We start from the raw sequence: 18,153 nt of genomic DNA, 5'->3' as shown, positions 1-18,153 counted from the left end.
CCCCAACTGCATACATCGCTTACTTCCTGGATGTTTCTTTTCTCTAATGGGATTCCAGGAAGGATTTCAAAAGATCCTGACTCAGGTAGCATTCTTTGTTGAGTACATAGGAATAACAAAGTATTCGAGGTTCCACAATTCTCTTAGGATAGTAGATTGAAGAATTGGAAGATACCTTAGAAAGTATCTAATCCAATCTTCAACATCTGACATAAGCAATTGGAAGCACAGGGAGCCTCAATGACTGGTAAGGTCAAATAGATATGTAAGCCAGGGCTAAGATTTGAACCCATGCTCTTGACTTGAGCATGCATTTCTGCCTTCCTGCTTTCCTTTCTTCCTTCCTTTTTCTTTCATTTAAAACTTGCCTCCAGAACACAGAACACAACATTGTGTCAAGTCAAGGAGGAAAGTGGGCAGTGTCACCTCCTATGAGAATTCTATCCTGCCTACTCTGGTCCAAGTGCACTGTCCCTGGTACTTACTCTATATTTCATTTCTACATCATTTTTAAATTTCATTGGTTTCACACCAAGAGAACAACAGTTTCTCAAGGGTGGGGAATGCTGTATCTTGTTTTTGTATCCCCAATGACTAGCACAAGGAATACAGTCTATGGGGACTTACGAAACTGACTTGAAGAGGTGGGCAAACTCTTTGCTCCAGTAGAGAAGTATCAATAATCAGTACCATGGACAGATCAAGGGGGCTAACTGTAAGGTATCTGAGGACAAGGACTGTTTGCATTCTGGCTCTCTGGTCCCAGTGCTTAGCACATCAGAGGTATTTTATAAATGTTTGTTGAATCAGTGAGTAAATACATCCAGAGAGCAGGTTTTAACCTTTACACGGTCATTATTAACTCTGTGACCAATGAGTAAATAATTTCCCTACTCAGACTCTTTGTTCCACCTCTGAACCTTGAGTCAATACTCTCATTCCTGACCACAGTCTCCCAAAATACCTCACTGAGATCTCCAAGCAATCCCATGAATATAAATTTCATTTTGAAATAGAATATTCCCATCGAATACCGAAAGGTTGATTCTACGTATAGGAGAAGGATAGACTGTTTTGAGCATTGTATTTTTGCATCTGGAGTTGAACACAAAAGACTTCCTTAAAAATAATGGGGAAAAGCCTTTAAAAGTCATGCAGAAATACCACACACTTTTTCATACATGCTATTTTTAGTCCTCGAATGCACAGTTTACTTCTGCAGAACATGAATGGATGTGGATGATAAGCCCTATGAGGCATTATCTGAAATACAGAAAAAGAAATACCATATAGGGAGCATTTGTTTTTGGATAGGTCCCAAATGGTTCTCTACTTAGTAATGATGCTGTCCTTATCTTTCGCATAATTCTCACATAAAAACATATAAGTAGAGAAGGGAGAGGCTAGTGGAGCAATGATGCACGGTTCTGTGTGTGTGTGTGTGTGTGTGTGTGTGTGTGAGTGTGTGTGTGTGAGAGTACATGCACTTACTAACCTCCTACTATGTGCCAGATTCTGCGCTAAGCACTTCACAAATATCATCTCATCTTGTTTGATACTCACAATTACCCTGAGAATTTGGCATTTTGCACGTGAGGAACTGAGGCAAATAGAGGTGAAGTGACTGGTCCAAGGTCACATTGCTAGTCAGAATCTGAGGCTAGACATGAATTCAGACCTTCTTGACTCTAGCCTCAGACACTTACTATCTGGGTGTCCCTCCCTCAGTTTCCTTAAATGTAGTGTACAGAAAATAAAATCTACCTCCTAGGTTTGTTAAGAGGATTAAATGAGAAATTTATAACGTGCTTAGCTCATTGTACTGCACGTAGTAGGGGCTATATGAATGTTAGTTCTTCTCTTTCAGGTCTAATTGTGGCACCTTTGACCCTGTCCATAAGGATATATTTACTATTTAGGATTTTTGTGCCTGAGAGAGTGAATGCAAATGAATTGACATTGCTGCTGGGCAATTTATATTGACACACATTAGTAAAGGCCTGCTGGTCTGTCTTACAGCTACAAGACCTCTGAATATCTGAAATACTGGACAAAAAGTCCTGAATGAATAATATCATTTCATAGCAAGATTTCGAATCTGGACACTGGCTCAGAAAAGTCGAGAACTGCCCCACCCACCCCCAATTGATTACAATGTTTAAACATCTCACTTGACAGATCTGGGAATGCTGAGATAAGATAACACCCCACTTCCCCACAAATTACTGCCCTGGAGCCTCCCCAAAGTGAGGAAGACTGGTAGACAAGTCAAATAATGAAAGGGGAAAATGCAAAATAATATTTGAAGCCCCACTCCTCATAAATCAGCCCAGTGAAAACAGATAATTGCCTCGTTCTCTGACTCCACCCAACCTGAACAATCAGGTGAATGTCAATAATGTTTTTTAATAAATCCCACCTAGATATGTAAGTTGGTTTGGGCTGAGGTTTTCATCCGTTCCTTTCCTAATATGAATGGGGATGTCCCAAAGCATTATTCATTTAGAGAATAATTGTCTGCCACATGTAGGAATTTTAATGGCCAAGAGAAGATGACCAATCCGTTTTTTTTAATGAAAATGACATATGAACTCAGTCGTCCTGGTGGCTCTCTATATGACTTATGCACCCATGCCCTAAGCTTTGAGCTGTTTGTTGGATGATAAACTGATAGCCTCATGTTTCCTATTTTAGTTCATCTATATCTTGGGAGAAGTAGATGGAAATCATGACCCTCTTCCTAAGGAGAGCTAAGCTGGTGCAAGATTACTCACTTTCACAGCAGGAGAGGGCTGGGGTGATCCTCAGCAGAGCATCAAGGGAAGGTCTCCTGGTGGAGATGTTGGCCCGTGAGTTTAAAGAGGCTCAGAGTGCTTGGGGATTAGCAGAGTTCACAGGGATCTTTGTGTCCTTCAAGGCTGCCCACTCCCTCCCTAAAAGTCAATCAAGTGATATCATGGCAAATCTTGGCACACCTTCCATTTCTACCCGTGTCCCATATCCTCTCCTGGTGTCTCTCAATGAAACCCCTCCCCAGGGCCTCCAACCTGGAATGAAACCTCTCCCATGTTCCGTAGCATCTCTTCACTGGCAGGGAAGGGCATATCCTCAGGGCATGGAGCCCTGGCAGCTAGAGCCCCAGCTCTGTGAGATCCAGTCCTTCCTCTTTCTTGCCAGTTGGTGGTTGTGGTGGGAAACTGGGTGCCTTGGACGCCTTTTCAGAGTTTGGGTGCTTGGAGACAGAACTAAACCTGATGGGAAGTCCTAGGGTTAGAAGAAGAGCTGACTGCAGCTTCTAAGCACTTTACAAGGGACATTCACAAAGCCACTCTGGGAGACATCAACACCTGCTCCAGTTCCTCTCACTCTGACAGCACGTGATAGTTCCCTGACTATTTTGGGTATATTTCTCACTGATCCTTCCATCCACAGGGATCATGGAAATATCCTAACCTGGGTGGCTTTCTTTAAGGGGCACAGGAAGGTGGAGACCAAAATCCATATTGCCAGTAACTAGGAGATTCCACTGAGAGACCAGGTGGCATGATGGATAGAAGGCAAGCTTTGGATTCAGGGGAGATCTGGGTTTGGATGTCAACTCTAACAGCAGCTATGTGTCCTGGGAGTGTCATTTGACCTCACTGAGCCTAACGTTCCAGATAATGATACTTTTCACGGTCACTTCATGGGATTTGTGTGTCATTCCAAGGAGATAAGGGCTTTCTAAATCTTAAGGTAATGTATGAACACTAGCTAGTATTGTTATTGTTATTATTAACTTCCTGTGCCATGGGTAGCATCTTCACCCCCATTTTGTGAAAAGGGAGCCTGCAGGAACACAGCTAAGGGACTCAATCCCATTGTACAACCTTTCAGGTAAAGAGGCCCCAACTCCTAAATTTACAGAGTGAACTCGCATGCTTCCCAGTGGTTTGAGGATCGTCAACAAGAAAGATCAACATTTGTGGGAGAAAACAATTAACAAGCCCTTATTAATTATGTATTATGTACCAGGCACTGTGCTGGCTGTACAAAGACACAAAGGCATCACTATCCATCTTCAAGGAACTTCCATTGTCAGACAACACAAACACATTCATACATAGGCATATTCAAAATCGATCCATGAAGCTAGCAGCTCCCTGGCGGTGGTGTGGAGGTGGGGAGGTGGGGGCAGGTGGGAAAGCTGAGTCCTAGGGAAACAAGGAAGTCTGAGAATACAGTCTCTAGTTTCTGATCTATATTCTGCCTTTGGTGACTGGGAGGGAAAGGGAGAAAGGAGTCCTTGGAGACTGGCACAGATGAAGCATTAGATTCAGGGTCTGAGAAGCTGATCTCACAGCCTTGTGACCCAAGCCAATGAACTCAACAAGCATTAACTTATTGTCTGTTACTTGCCAGATCCTACACAAGGTGCTGGGAATATGAAGACAAAAACAAATCAGCCCCTGCCCTCAAGGAACTTACATTCTACTTGGCAGTAACAACAGATACAAAGAAATTGTTCAGTCATATCACACTCTTCATGACCCTGTTTGGGGTTTTCCTGGCAAAGAGAGTAGCGTGGTTTGCCGTTTTCTTTTCCAGCTCATTTTACAGAGGAGGAAACTGAGGCAATCAGGATATAAATGCTAAATATAGTCTTCATTTTAATGCAAAAGTTTTACTTCAATGAAAAGAGAGAGAAAGAGAAAGACAGAGAAACATAGAGCGAGGGGAGAGAGACAGAGACAGAGAGACAGGGAGACAGAGCACACTACCAGTGTGGGAGTAACATCCTCTCTGGGGTGGTATCTAAGCTCTGCTTTGACGGAATATGAGGATTCTCTGAGCCACAGGTCAAGAGAGCATTCCCAGCACACAACATTACCTGTCTACAAAGGCCTGGAGGCAGGATATGGAATGTCTTGTAGATGGACCAGCTGGAAGGGAGCTTCTGTGAGGGGCAGCAAAGTGAGATCAGTCAGGAAAGGTCAGAAAGGTTGGAAAGATCCTGATGGTGAAGGACGCTGTATGGCAGAAAGAGAAATGTGTGCGGTGTCCTCGATGAAATAAAGTCACAAGGTTTTGGAGCTGGACACTGACATGGTCAGATGTGTGATTTACCAAAATCAATCAGACAGCAATCCTCCTTACACCATGAGCTTCTTGAGAGCAGAGATTGCTTCTTGGTTTAGTTTTGTTTCCCCTTCCAACCTCTGTGCTCATCTCAACAACTGGTAAGTAACAAGTACTTCCTAATGCTTGTTGAATGACACCTTTAGAAAAACCTAGTTGGAACCTGGATAAAGAAAAGGAAAGACTGGATGCGAGGAGATGCATTAGGAGGCAGCTGGATAATAATACATTTACTGAAACTCTCTGAGCCTCGGTTCCATAAAACAGGCATAATTCGGAATGGCACATTCCGAGACTTCCACTGATACAACTCACGTGGTAGAGGAGGCTGGGGAGAGTCATAATGATGTGTCATCAATGTGGCTTGGAGAGACTTGGGATCATGTGTAGTCATTCTATTCCTGGTTTCTTCCTGCAAACTACATGGTAGATGATGGCATCCTGAGCAACTTGGGGTTCCTTCAGAAGGTGCTACCAAACCAGAGCCTTGACCGTTCTTCTTGGCAGTTCTTCCTTGGTCCATCTCTGTCTCTTTCTCCCCCTGTCCCTGTCTCAATATTTCTCTTTTCTCTCCTTTGTTAGTAGCTAGTAAGAGATAATGTCATAAGGGCGAGGCCTTGGACCTTCTCTCCCTTTAAGGTTGACATGTGAGTCTATGAATACGGCCTTCATTCTCTGTTTGTCTTGGTGTTTGTTTGTTTTGTCTTTGAGTAGCAAGAGATTACTTTGAGGCACCAATCTTGTGGGTTTTGGAAGGCCAAAGGAATGAGCCTCTGGAAATCTTTGAGGAGACAAGTCTAGCTTCAAAGTCCTAAAGAGGAGTGAATGAGACCCATCTCAGAAGTACCTGAGACACTCACTCATGTGGCATCCACCTCATTCACCCACCTTCAATCATTTGACAAATGAGGCAGGCTAAAAAGGTTCTGTCCCTTGCCCACGTCCAGATATTAGCAAGGCCAATATTTGAACTCAGCTCTACTCACTCCCAAGCAAGTATTTTTTTCCACTATGATATCCGGCCTCTCTGCCCCTACCTGTACCTCTGCAGTTTAGGTCTGTGTTCTGCCTTCCATCCTTCCCTTAGTGCTCACAATTCTTTACCCAGAATCTCAGTAATCTCCAGGTGGTGAGGACAAGGTTCTAAGTATCCAGACCTCAGGCCATTGCTCTCTCTTCCACGAAAGTAACGGGACACTGGATAAATCCTCAGGACCCAGCCCTCTCGCCTTGATTCTCTAGTTGGAGCCCAAAGGCAGGTAATCTCCATACTTTGTCCTTTTGGGGTCTTTCCCTAGAATGAGATCCCAGGTGATAGTGTAGTTCTGACATTGCCTCCATTCCACTACCTGAACCTTGAATGGAGCCAGAACTTTTGATATTTTAGAAGCTCAGCCGTGACCCTCTCCTCCTCGGGGCCTTAGGCTGGATTGCAAGTTCTCTATGTCCATGGGCCCTACTCAATGGGGCGTATGTCCTCAGGGCATGAATACCTGGTTCAAGTCAGCTGGGACCTCAGGTCTCCCTCTCATAGAATGGTACTGTGAGTCTGGGATTTTTTTTTATAACCAAATTCCATTCTCACCCAGGGACAAGGTGGGACTCACAGAGGAGGGAGGAGAGTCATCCTGATCATCTGTGAACTATTTATCCTCAATGAGAGGTACAGAGCAGAGTAGACAGAGGGTCAGCCATATCCAAAAAGACCTGGATTCAAGTTCCCCTGCTTCCCCAAACTGATTGCATCACCCTAGAGAAGCAATTTAACGTCTTAGAGCAAAAAGTAGCTCAATAAGTTGAGACAAGGTCATAACTTGCAGTGGTAGAGGGACTTCCTCACCTGGGGGTTGGCAGTACTAATACAATCCCAGATTCCTATTCCTATTCATGGGCCATGGTGAATCTTTGACGTGTTTTCTGACGTGTTTTCTGCATTTTCTGTAGGTTGTATCATTACTCTGAACATTGTTTCAAGAGCCATGGGGACCCCTTTATTGCCATTTATGAAGACCTAGATACTGCCTCTATTTGATCTCTGTTGTGAAATTTTACAAGGGAAACTCCTGAGTGAGGGAAATGAGTCAAAGAGATGCTGTTTTAGAGAACTAGTCCTCAAGATTGTTGCAGATCCATGGAAGCCCAGAGGAGAAATTGAGATAAAGATTTCCAGAGAAAATGGAGGAGAAAGAGAGTTGGTGGTAGGGAGAGCTAGCATCACTCCACACAGGTTGTCAGGCTAAGGTTGAATGTGACCAGGTTGCAGGCAATAGTCTAGTTTGGTAGAAATGTAGAGCATGTAAAGGGGAATGATGTGAAATATGGCTAGAAAAGTAGACCAGCGTGGATTAATGGAGGGTCTTACATTCCCTGGAGACAAAAAGCAGCCAATGAAGATTTTTTGGCCTGAAGAGTGTTTTGGTCAGACTTGTGCCTTGGCAAGATTTTTTATTTGTTCAAAGAGACAGAGAGGTTTGTTTGCCTCTGAGCCAAGCCTTCACATTTACGAGATTCCCAGGCTTCTTTGCTGAGGGGCGATCAGCTTCTTGGCACATGGCTTGCACCAGAGGTTTGTGGGTTGTGTGTGGGTGCCTCCCACTGATGCAGTCGAGGTGCTGGGGGTGTAGGAAAGGGGAAGAAAATAGCAACTGATGGGACTGACTTGGCAGCTTTAGAGGTAAATCTGGAGGAAGCTGTTTGTAGGGAAGGACTCACCAGCAACGAGTTAAACAGGCTGTGACCTTGTGATTTCTCTCCATGAACTTGGATATGGCCCAGATTTGTGCAGTTCAACTTCAGGAGTGTTGTCCCTAGGTAAGCAAGGCTCGCTGAGCACACACAGAGACTTAACAGTTCTCATGTTGTGCACTTCAAGAAATTCTTTCTGTACAAATCTGGAAGTGTCCTAATTAAAAATGATTCTAATCCATTTGCTGCAAATTTCCAAGCCTCCAAAACAAACAAGATGACTCTATTTTCTTTCCTCAGGAGTGTTGGGGCATTTCCTTAGGCCTAATGCCTAGAAGAGACGAGAGCTTAATCAGTTTTCTGACTGTCTATTCATCTATCCATCCATCCATCTCTATCAACCCCCTTGCATCTATATATCTCTATCATCTATACATCCATTGAACTATTCCTCCATCTCTATCATCTCTTGCCTATCTAGCCAACTATCTTATCTATCCATCCATCCATCCATCTGTGTCTATCTATCATCATCTCACACAAGTCAGGATTCTCCTCCTCCATGTTTTTCTTTTTTTATATGAGAATTTTTTCCATATTGCATTTTAAACATTTATTGATATAGATTGTTTTGACATCCCTGACATTTCCCAAGGTATCCCTTTCCCTTTCTTTTCCTTTTTCAGAGAGCTATCCCTTATGAAAAAGAAGAATAAAAACAAGAGTTCATACAACAAGACTGACGTAGGCAATAATCACCCCCAACGTCTCCCTCCTTTGTAAAGGACTGGAGCAGGTGCCTACTCCTATCACTTCATTGGTGCCAAAGTTGGTCAGAATGGGGATCTGAAGGCAGGGACCTGGCACAACATGGAGTCAGTGGGAATGCACTGCTCATTGAGGTTAACTCTGAGAAAAAGTAGACAGATGGAGCAGGTCCAGCAAAACTACTCAGACACAAGGAGAGCCGGTGGGCTGGAGTTCTGAGGCATGGCTCTTCCCTCTTCCTCCAATTGCTTGCTGACCCAATCTCAGGGATGTACAAATCTGCAGTTCCTTCCTTTATTTATTTCTACAATTCAAACTTACACATTTTAAGAATAATGTTGATCAAGTGAGCAGATGACCCTGGGATGGGGTGGAGACTGGAGAGCAGAGTACGTGCCAGAGAGATGTTGAAGCCAACAGCAGCTGCCAAGCATCAGGAGTTCAGGAAACTCCAGGAAGTGAGAGGGAGGAATGGTGTAAGTATGTGTGCTCAGTTCCCTCCAGTGGGTACTCATGATACTGAAAGCTGGAAGGAGCATTATTCCATCATGTCAGAGCAGTTAGGCACCCCAGGACAGAGAATCCTGCAACTAGAAGGGTCATATGGACTCTTTTACAGATGAGGAAACTGAGTCATAGGGAAATAGAGCCAGGAAATGATATAGTCTACACTTCAACCCTGGCTGTCCTTGCTCTAAATCTAGTGACACTGTGTTCTAGGTCCAGATGCATGACTTCTATCCTTAGAGGGACTAGGATCCAGGAAGGATTAGTACCATTCTTGAGTATGACTGACTTAGTACCAACAGACCCCGAGAGTCACAAACTCAGCAATGTATCCATTTATTGACCATGAGGAATGGGAGAGATGTCCTCTATGAATAGAGGAAAGTCAATGTCGAAAAATTTTTTAAATCAAGGGAAGCAAATGTATATCTTGAAACTCTAGGTCAGTGAAGGTGACTTTGGTTTCCTGGGACAATTCTTGAATAGATAATCCTAGAGGTACTTTGGGGACATTGAATCAAGATTGTTCAAGAACCAGCATGGTGCTCTCTGGAACCTCCTGCACAGGATACATCTGATTAAATTTTTGTGGATCAAAAGTCACTTTTCTCATCTTCAAAACAGGAATAATAATAACCCACAACTTGTGAATGGCTATGAGGAAAGTATGAGATAGTATTTGTAAAGTGTTTTGCACAAATATTAAAGTAGAATGTAAAGGTTAGCTTTTCATTAAACAGCAGGTTTTCTGAAAAGGATCCGAGATCCTTGGTGGTTTTCCATTGATTGTGAAATGATGATGGATTAATTATCATTATAATTACAGCCAAGATTGACATGACACTGAACGGTTTGCATGACATCTTCCCTCGGTGATCCTCCTGAGATGCAGGCTTTGGGGTAGGAGCTTTCATTAACCCTGTTTTACAGAAGAGGAAGGTGAGGTTCTGACCTATCAATGATTGCTTGAGACAGCATTTGAAGTCAGGTCTTCATGACTTCTGGTGCTGCGCTCTCAAGGATTGGTCAAAAGCAGTCACCAGGTCACACAAGAGGAACACTCTAATCCCAGAATTTTATAGGCAAGAAAACTGAGACCCCAGGCAAATGAGTGACTTGCTGAAGGTCATGCAGCTGGTGAAATCCAGGTCATCTTACCCCAAACCTATTTCTCCTTTCACTCCACCCTGTATCTTTCTTTACCACCCTATTGACATCAGGGTTCATCACAATACTTGGTATGTAGTATGTGCTTATTAAAAGTTGGTCAACTGACTGACTGACACCCCTGGCATTCATGATATGTCTAGACAGGCAAACATGTTAGAAGGAAAAAAAAGACAAAAAACACTGTTGGGGGATGGAGGCAAGATGGCAGAGTAGAAAAACACACATACTCTAGCTCTTCCTGTACAGCCCATAAAATACCTGTCAAGAATGACTCAACAAATTCTAGAGCAGCAGAAACCACAGAACGATGGAGTCGAGGAGACTTCCAGCCCAGGGTGACCTGCAAGGCCTATGGGAAAGTTCTGTCTCACCAGAATCAGAGCAGAGCACAGCCCAGTCTTGGCCACTGGACCAGGGCTGGAGCAGGCCTTGAAGGCACAATCCCCAGGGACAGCCCAAATCCCTCAACCCCCAGGTGCCAAAGGTCAGTGAGAGGGCTTTTTCAGCTGGCTGAGAATGGAGCAGGGTCCCTTCACAGCTCTGACTCCAGGCTGTGGCAGCAGGGCCCACAGCCTGCGGCGCTCACGGCAGGCAGCAGCTGGCATCCGTTGCAGGAGAACTCGTTGTAGCAGACCACCCACATACCTACACGGCTTGGTGATGTGGTGAAGAAAAGAGACACAGGAGGTGGGAAAAGATAGACAAATTCCGTTCATTGATCTGAGGGTTAAGGTATTTATAGACAGAAACGGCAAGCCTACGTGACATTCTGCTCATCTCCAGTGCCAGGGATTAGGCCAGACTAACAGTCTTTAAAGATTGTTAGCCTAGAGGACATCTATTTTACATATCCCTTGTTTTCTGTGATTCCCATGTTTGTCTCAAGGAGACAGCTACTTCTGGGGGGCATGGAAAGCCATTCCAGATGATAATGAGCACTGTCTCAAAGAACAGTTTCCCCAAAGGTCTTTCCTGATCTTGTCAACAACACTCCACCCTGGCCCTCAACGCATTGGAAAGTCTCTGGGGGTACTGAGCAGTTGATCTGAACCTCAGGCCTGTGTGGGATCCTGCCCCCACCTCAAGCTCCTGGGGGAATTGAGGATCTGATCTGAAACTCAACCCCCACTGCTGGCATAGTGGAACTGCAGGTGAGGTGTTTGTGGAGAGGAAATTCTACCACTCACACATTCTGGACACAAAAGTTTTCTGCTTGATCCCAGACCAGTGCTCAGGCTTGCTTGTGCCACCTTGGAGGAACTGAGATCTTACAGGGACCCAGAGTGCACCCTACTCTAGACAAAGAACCCAAAAGTCAAGTATCTGATTGGGAAAATGGCTCACAAAGGGAAGAAAAATGGGTTTTTATAAGGTGACATCCCTGGAGAACAGATATCTTCTCCTATCTGTTTGCATGAGGAATAACAATGCCTACCAGCAGGGAAAGACATAAAAGTCAAGGCTTCTGCATCCCAAACATCCAGAATAAATATTCAATGGTCTCAGGCCATAGAAGAGCTCAGAAAGGATTTTGAAAATCAAGTAAGAGAGGTGGAGAAAAAAATGGGAAGAGAAATGATAGAGATGCAAGAAAATCATGAGAAGTGAGTCAACAGCTTGCTAAAAGAGACACAAAATACTGAAAAAAAATAGCATCTTTTAAAACGGGGTAACTCAATTGGCAAAGGAGTTTCAGAAACACAATGAGGAGAAGAATGCTTCAACAACACAGAATTAGAAAGATTGAAAAGAACGTTCAAAAGCTCACTGAAAAAATAATTCTTGAAAATTAGAGTGGAAGAGTTGGAAGCTCTTGACTTTATGAGAGGCCAAGAAATCGCAAAACAAAACCAAAACAATGAAAATGTAGAAGACCATGTGAAATATTTCATTGGAAAAACAAGTGACCTGGAACATAAATCGGGGAGAGGCAATTTAAAAATTATTGGACTACCTGAAAGCCATGGTCAAAGCAAGAATCTAGACATCCTTTTTCATGACATTATCCAGGAAAACTGAACCGACACTCTAGAAGCAGGGGGCAAAATACATATGGAAAGAATCTAAGGATCACGTCATGAAAGAGATCGATAAAGAGAAGCTCCTAGGAACACTGTAGCCTAAATTCAGAGTTTGCAGGTCAAGGAGAAAATATTGCAGGCAAGTAGAAAGAAACAATTCAAGTACTGTGGAAATATCATCAGCATAACACGAGCTACCATTTTCTATGTTAAGGGAGTGAAGGGCGTGGAAAGGATATTCCAGAAGTCAAAGGAACTAGGATTAAACCCAAGAATCATCTACCCAGCAAAGCTGAGTATAATACCTTAGGGGGGAAATGGTCTTTCAGTGAAGTAGAGGACTTTCAATTTCTCTTGCTGAAAAGAAAATTTGACTTTCAAATACAAGAATCAGGGGAAGCATGAAAAGATAAACAGGAAAGAGAAATCATAGGGGCCTTACTAAAGTTGAACGTTTCACATTCCTACATGGAAAGACAATATTTGTAAATCTTGAAACTTTTCTCAGCATCTGGGTACTTGGATGGATTACACAGACACACACACACACACACACACACACAGAACTCAGGGTGAGTTCAAGAGGAAGAGGTCATATCTAAAAAAAGTAAAATTAAGGAGTGGGAGAGAAATATACAGGAAGGAGAAAGGGAGAAATGGAATGGGGCAAATTATCTCTCATAAAAGAGGCAAGAAAAGCCTTTTCAATGGAGGGGAAAAGTGAGGAGGTGAGAGGGGAAAAGTGAAGCTTGCTCTCATCACATTTGGCTCAAGGAAGGAATAAATGCATGCTCAATTTGGTATAAAATCCTATTTTACCACATAGAAAATTAGGGGAGAAGGGGATAAGCAGGGTGGGAGGATGATGGAAGGGAAGAGAAATGGGTGGAGGGAGTAATGAGAAGTAAACACTTGGGGAGGAACAAGGTCAAAAGAGAGAATAGAAGACATGGGAGGCAGGATAGGATGGAGGGAAATCGAGTTAGTGTTCCATAACATGACTATTATGGAAGAGGGGCAGCTAGAGAATAGAGCACCAGTGAAGGAGTCAGGAGGAAGTGAGTTCAAATTTCACCTCAGATGCATCACACTCACTAGCTGTGTGACCTCGGGTAAGTCACGTAACCCCAATTGCCTCGTGCTGGGTCATCTCCACGTATCCTGATGAATATCTGGTCCCTGCATTCAGATAGCTCTGGAGGAGAAGTGAGGCTGGTGACCTGCACAGCCCTCCCTCACTCAAAACAAAGTCAAGTGCAAGTCATGTCATCATTTCTCTGATGGCATGCGGTTCTTTGGCAATGAAGGATGAATACACACACACACGCACAGACACACACACACACAATCACATTATGGAGGTCGTTTCCCAAACTACACATGTACAGCGTATATTCAATTCCTTGCCTTCTGAGTGGTGATGGGTAGGGAGGGAGGGAGGAAGAGAAGTTGGAACCGAAAGTTTAAGGAGAAAATGTTGAATATTGTTCTTGGACACAACTGGGAAATAAGAAATACCAGTAATGGGGTATAGAAATTTATCTTGCTCTACAGGACAAAAGAGAAGATACATTTAAGGGAAGTGGAGAGATGTTAGAAGGGAGGGTAGATTGGTGGTAGGGGTAATCAGAATGCTTGGAGTTGTGGGGGGGTGGGGAGAGAGGGGGAGAAAATATGGTAGTCAAGATTTTGTTGAGATGAATATTGAAAATTTAATAGAAACACTATCGAATCAGGGTCCCCTCAAGACCAAAGAAACATAGATTGTCAAAGGAAAAGAGAAATAATGAGTGACTCTGAAAACGAATGTTGGCATCTAGATGAGCACTAGGCTGGGAATAAGTTCCAAAACACAGTTTTTCACTAATAGGGAGAGGCTTAAATCAAGGTATACACTCATGTGTGTGCATGCACATGTGAGCATGTGTGTGCATGTGTGCATGTGTGTGTGTGTGTGTGTGTGTCAGAACCCTATGAATCTTAGCATATTGAATTGCTTTCCTCACTTTGGCTTAGCTGGATTTGTATTTGAATTCTCTTGAATTCCCTTCCATCTATAATCAAAGAGAACATGAGTCTTGGTTTCTGGAATTCCCTTCCATCTACAATCAAAGAGAACATGAGTCTTGGTTTCTGGTTCTTGGAGGAAGGACGTCTCTGCTTCTCAGGACAAGTGGAAAAAACTCTGGCCTCAGAATTAGCGAGGCCAGACATCAAGGTCTTAGCTGGGGAATTTTGGCCCAAATCTCTGTAGGTCTCAGTTTCTTCACAGTCCTTCTCAGCTCTGACATTCGATGTTCTGAACCACTTTGGTGTGTCGTACCCTGCCCAAGGTCACCCAGGTTACAGTAAGTGGTGAGCCCAACAAGGTGTGTGGATATTACTGATTACCTTGGCATGGTTGTGGAGGGTTGACATTGGTCATGGTCCCCACCAGACGGGGAGATCCTTCAGGGCAGGGAATGTCTTTTGCCTCTCCTCCTATCCCCAGCACAGTGTCTGGCACTAAGTAGCTGCTTAATCAAGCTTGTTGACTAGTCCACTAACTTGACATTCTTTAAACCATTTCCGCTAAGGTCCTGCTCTGACATCCTATCTTCCCTATTACAAGGTTACTCCATCCCAGGTTTGACCTTTTGGTTTTTAAAATTCTTCCCAATAGCTGGACCAGTATTCAAGACGTACCCCAAGGTCAGGAGATTAAAGGAAGAGGATAAAGATTGCTATATCCCAAGATACTTAAAGCATCTCTTTTCATGGTAGCTTGAAGATGGAATCTAAGGGGCTACTCTTCTACTGGGGAGCGGCTGGACAAATTGTGCTGTATTAGTGTGATGGAATATTGTGTCCTGAGAAATGACTAAATGGCCAGTTTCAGAGGATCCTGGAAAGACCTCAATAAACACACAGAGAGCAAAGTGAGCAGAACCAGAACAGTTTGTATAGGGAACACATTGTAGGGAAAACCAACGTCCAGATGTCCAAGCAAGCAGGGGAAAACTGTGAGTCCAGAAAACTCAAAAGGACACCGCCATCTCACTTTGACGAGAGGCTGATGAACTCCCAGTGCCAAGAAGGATGTATAATTTTTACAGCTAAGCTCGGGGATAAAGGCCTCATTTCTAGAATATATAGAGAACTGACCCAAATGTATAATCATACAAGTCATTCCCCAATTGATAAATGGTCAAAGGATATGAACAGGCAATTTTCAGAGGAAGAAATCAAAGCTATCTATAATCATATGAAAAAATGCTCTAAATCACTATTGGTTAGAGAGATGCAAATCAAAACAACTCTGAGGTACCACATCACACCTATAAGATTGGCAAACATGACAGAACAAGAAAATGATAAATGCTGGAGAGGATGTGGGAGAGTTGGAACACTAATTCATTGTTGGTGGAGCTGTGAGCGCATCCAACCATTCTGGAGAGCAATTTGGAACTATGCCCAAAGGGCTACAAAAATGTGCATACCCTTTGACCCAGCAATATCGCTACTAGGACTATATCCCCAAGAGATCATAAAAATGGGAAAGGGTCCCACATGTACAAAAATATTTATAGCAGCACTCTATGTAGTTGCCAAAAACTGGAAGTCAGGGGGATGTCCATCAATTGGGGAATGGCTGAATAAATTATGGTATATGAATGTAATGGAGTACTATTGTGCCATAAGAAATGATGAACAAGAAGACTTCAGAGAGGCCTGGAAGGACATATATGACCTGATGCTGAGTGAAAGGAGCAGAACCAGGAGAACTTTATGCACAGCAACAACCACAGTGTGTGAGAGTTTTTTCTGGTAGACTTAGATTTTTGTAATAACACAAGAACTTCTGAAAAAAAAAATCCCAATGGTGGACCTCAAGGCAAAATGCCTTCCACACTCAGAGAGAGAAATATGGAAGTCACTCACATAATGTAGCAGATCATGTTTGTGTATGTGTATCTGTTTGTGTATCATGTTCTGATTTGTTATACGGATTCTTTCATTTATCTTAGTCTGACTACATAGCATGACTATAGTGAAAATATACTCAATAGGAAAGTTTATGTAGAATCTATACAGAATTGTATGCAGTCGTGGGGAGGGAGGGAGGTAGTGGGGGGTGGGTGGGGAGGGATAAAATCGCAATTGTATGGCAGTGATTGTTAAACATTAAAAAAAATAAAAAAATTAATAAAAAAAAATAATAATAAAAAAAAAAAGAAAAAAAAAAAAGAAATGATGAGCAGGCAGACTTCAGAAAAAGCTGAACTTACAGAAACTGAGGCTGAGTGAAGTCCGCAGAACCAGAACTCTGTACACAGAGCAGCCGCAGTGTACAATGAACAACTATGGTAGACATGGCTCTTCTCAGCAAGGCAAGGATCTAAGACAGTTGCAAGAGACGCAAGATGGAAAATGCTGCCCACGTGCAGAGCAAGAGGTAGCGGGTCAGAATGGAGATCAAAGCATGCTATTTTTTGGGAGTATGACTTTGCCCTTTTCTTATGTTTCTTCTTTCACAACATGACTAATGCAGACATATTTTCATCGTGGAGTCTGCATAACTTATAGGAAAGTGCTTGGCCTCTTGTGGAGGGGGGAGGGGAGGATAAAGTGACTGATAAACAAATGTGGAATTCAAAACCTTATTATCAACAAAGGAATATTTACATGCAGTTGAAAAAGGTAAACTACTATTTCCAGAAAAAGAAAATTGTAAGTCATTAATAACTACTTTTAAAAGAATTTAATGGGATCACAGTTGCAGAGCTAGAAGAGGCTTCAAAGGTCATCTGATGGAGCCCCCTCCTTTTACATATGGGGAAACAGAGGCCAAGAAGTGAAATGAATTGTTCAAGGACCAAGCAGCAATATGTCTGACACTTTACCACCATGAGCTCATTGGATTCTCACAACCACTTTATGACACATTCTGATGCCCATTTTAGAGATGGAAGCGTTGAGGCTCAGCTTAAGTGACTTGACAGGGTCACACAGCCAGTTTCATCCCCATGGAGACATTGAATTTCAGCTTCGGGTTCCCCACCAGCTCTGGTCCAGGTTACCTCTCAAACACTGATGTGGAGGGAGCAGGTATGCTCTGGGGAGGGATGGAGAGTGATTAACTGGGGAAACACCCAAGACCTTTTAAACACTACTTGGAAATAGTTTCGTTCAGATTGATTCTGAATTTGAAAAAAAAAAATAACCCCCTCAGGAGAAATCAAAGGAGAGACAAAAGTTGCAGAGGTATGTCTGGCCTCTTCCCTTTCCTGCCACATCCACGGGAGTTTTGGGCCCACATGAGAGGCGATGTAAGCATGGTATTGTGCCGAAAACCCAGCAGTGAGGTCAGAGGTTGGGTCCAAGCACCAGCACCGAGTCTGCTCCTTGAAGCAGGGAGGGGAGTCTGGGCCTCATTTTTCTCATTCTTAAGTAGGTGTGGTTATTGTCAAGGATGCAGGTGAAGCCTGCTGTAAGCCACAAAGCACTTCATCATCAGCCTAAAGTACGTTCAGTCTTGTCCAATTCTGTAATCCCATTGGCGGTTCTCCTTGCACGTATATGGGAGCAGATTTGCCACAGCCTCCTCCAGCTTATTTTCCAGGTGAGGAAACAGAGGCAAGCTGGGCGAAGCGACTTGCGCAGGGTCACTCTACTAGTGAATGTCTGCAGCAAGATGAAGAGAGCCTGGGCTCGAAGTCAGGAAGACCCCAGTTTCCAATCATGTACCAGGTGCATGGAGTGCAGGGCGAGTCAAGGAGCTGCTGCCTGCCTTGATTTCCCCAGCTGAAAAGTGAGGATCACAGCACCGAGTTACCAGGGTTGTGAGGGATACAATGAAATGACCTTTGCAAGGTGCTCTGTCAGCCTTAGACAGACATGTCAT

The sequence above is a fragment of the Notamacropus eugenii genome, chromosome 2 (assembly GCF_028372415.1).
Source record: "Notamacropus eugenii isolate mMacEug1 chromosome 2, mMacEug1.pri_v2, whole genome shotgun sequence".
Taxonomy (NCBI): Eukaryota; Metazoa; Chordata; class Mammalia; order Diprotodontia; family Macropodidae; genus Notamacropus; species Notamacropus eugenii.
This window is presented reverse-complemented; position numbering follows the sequence as displayed.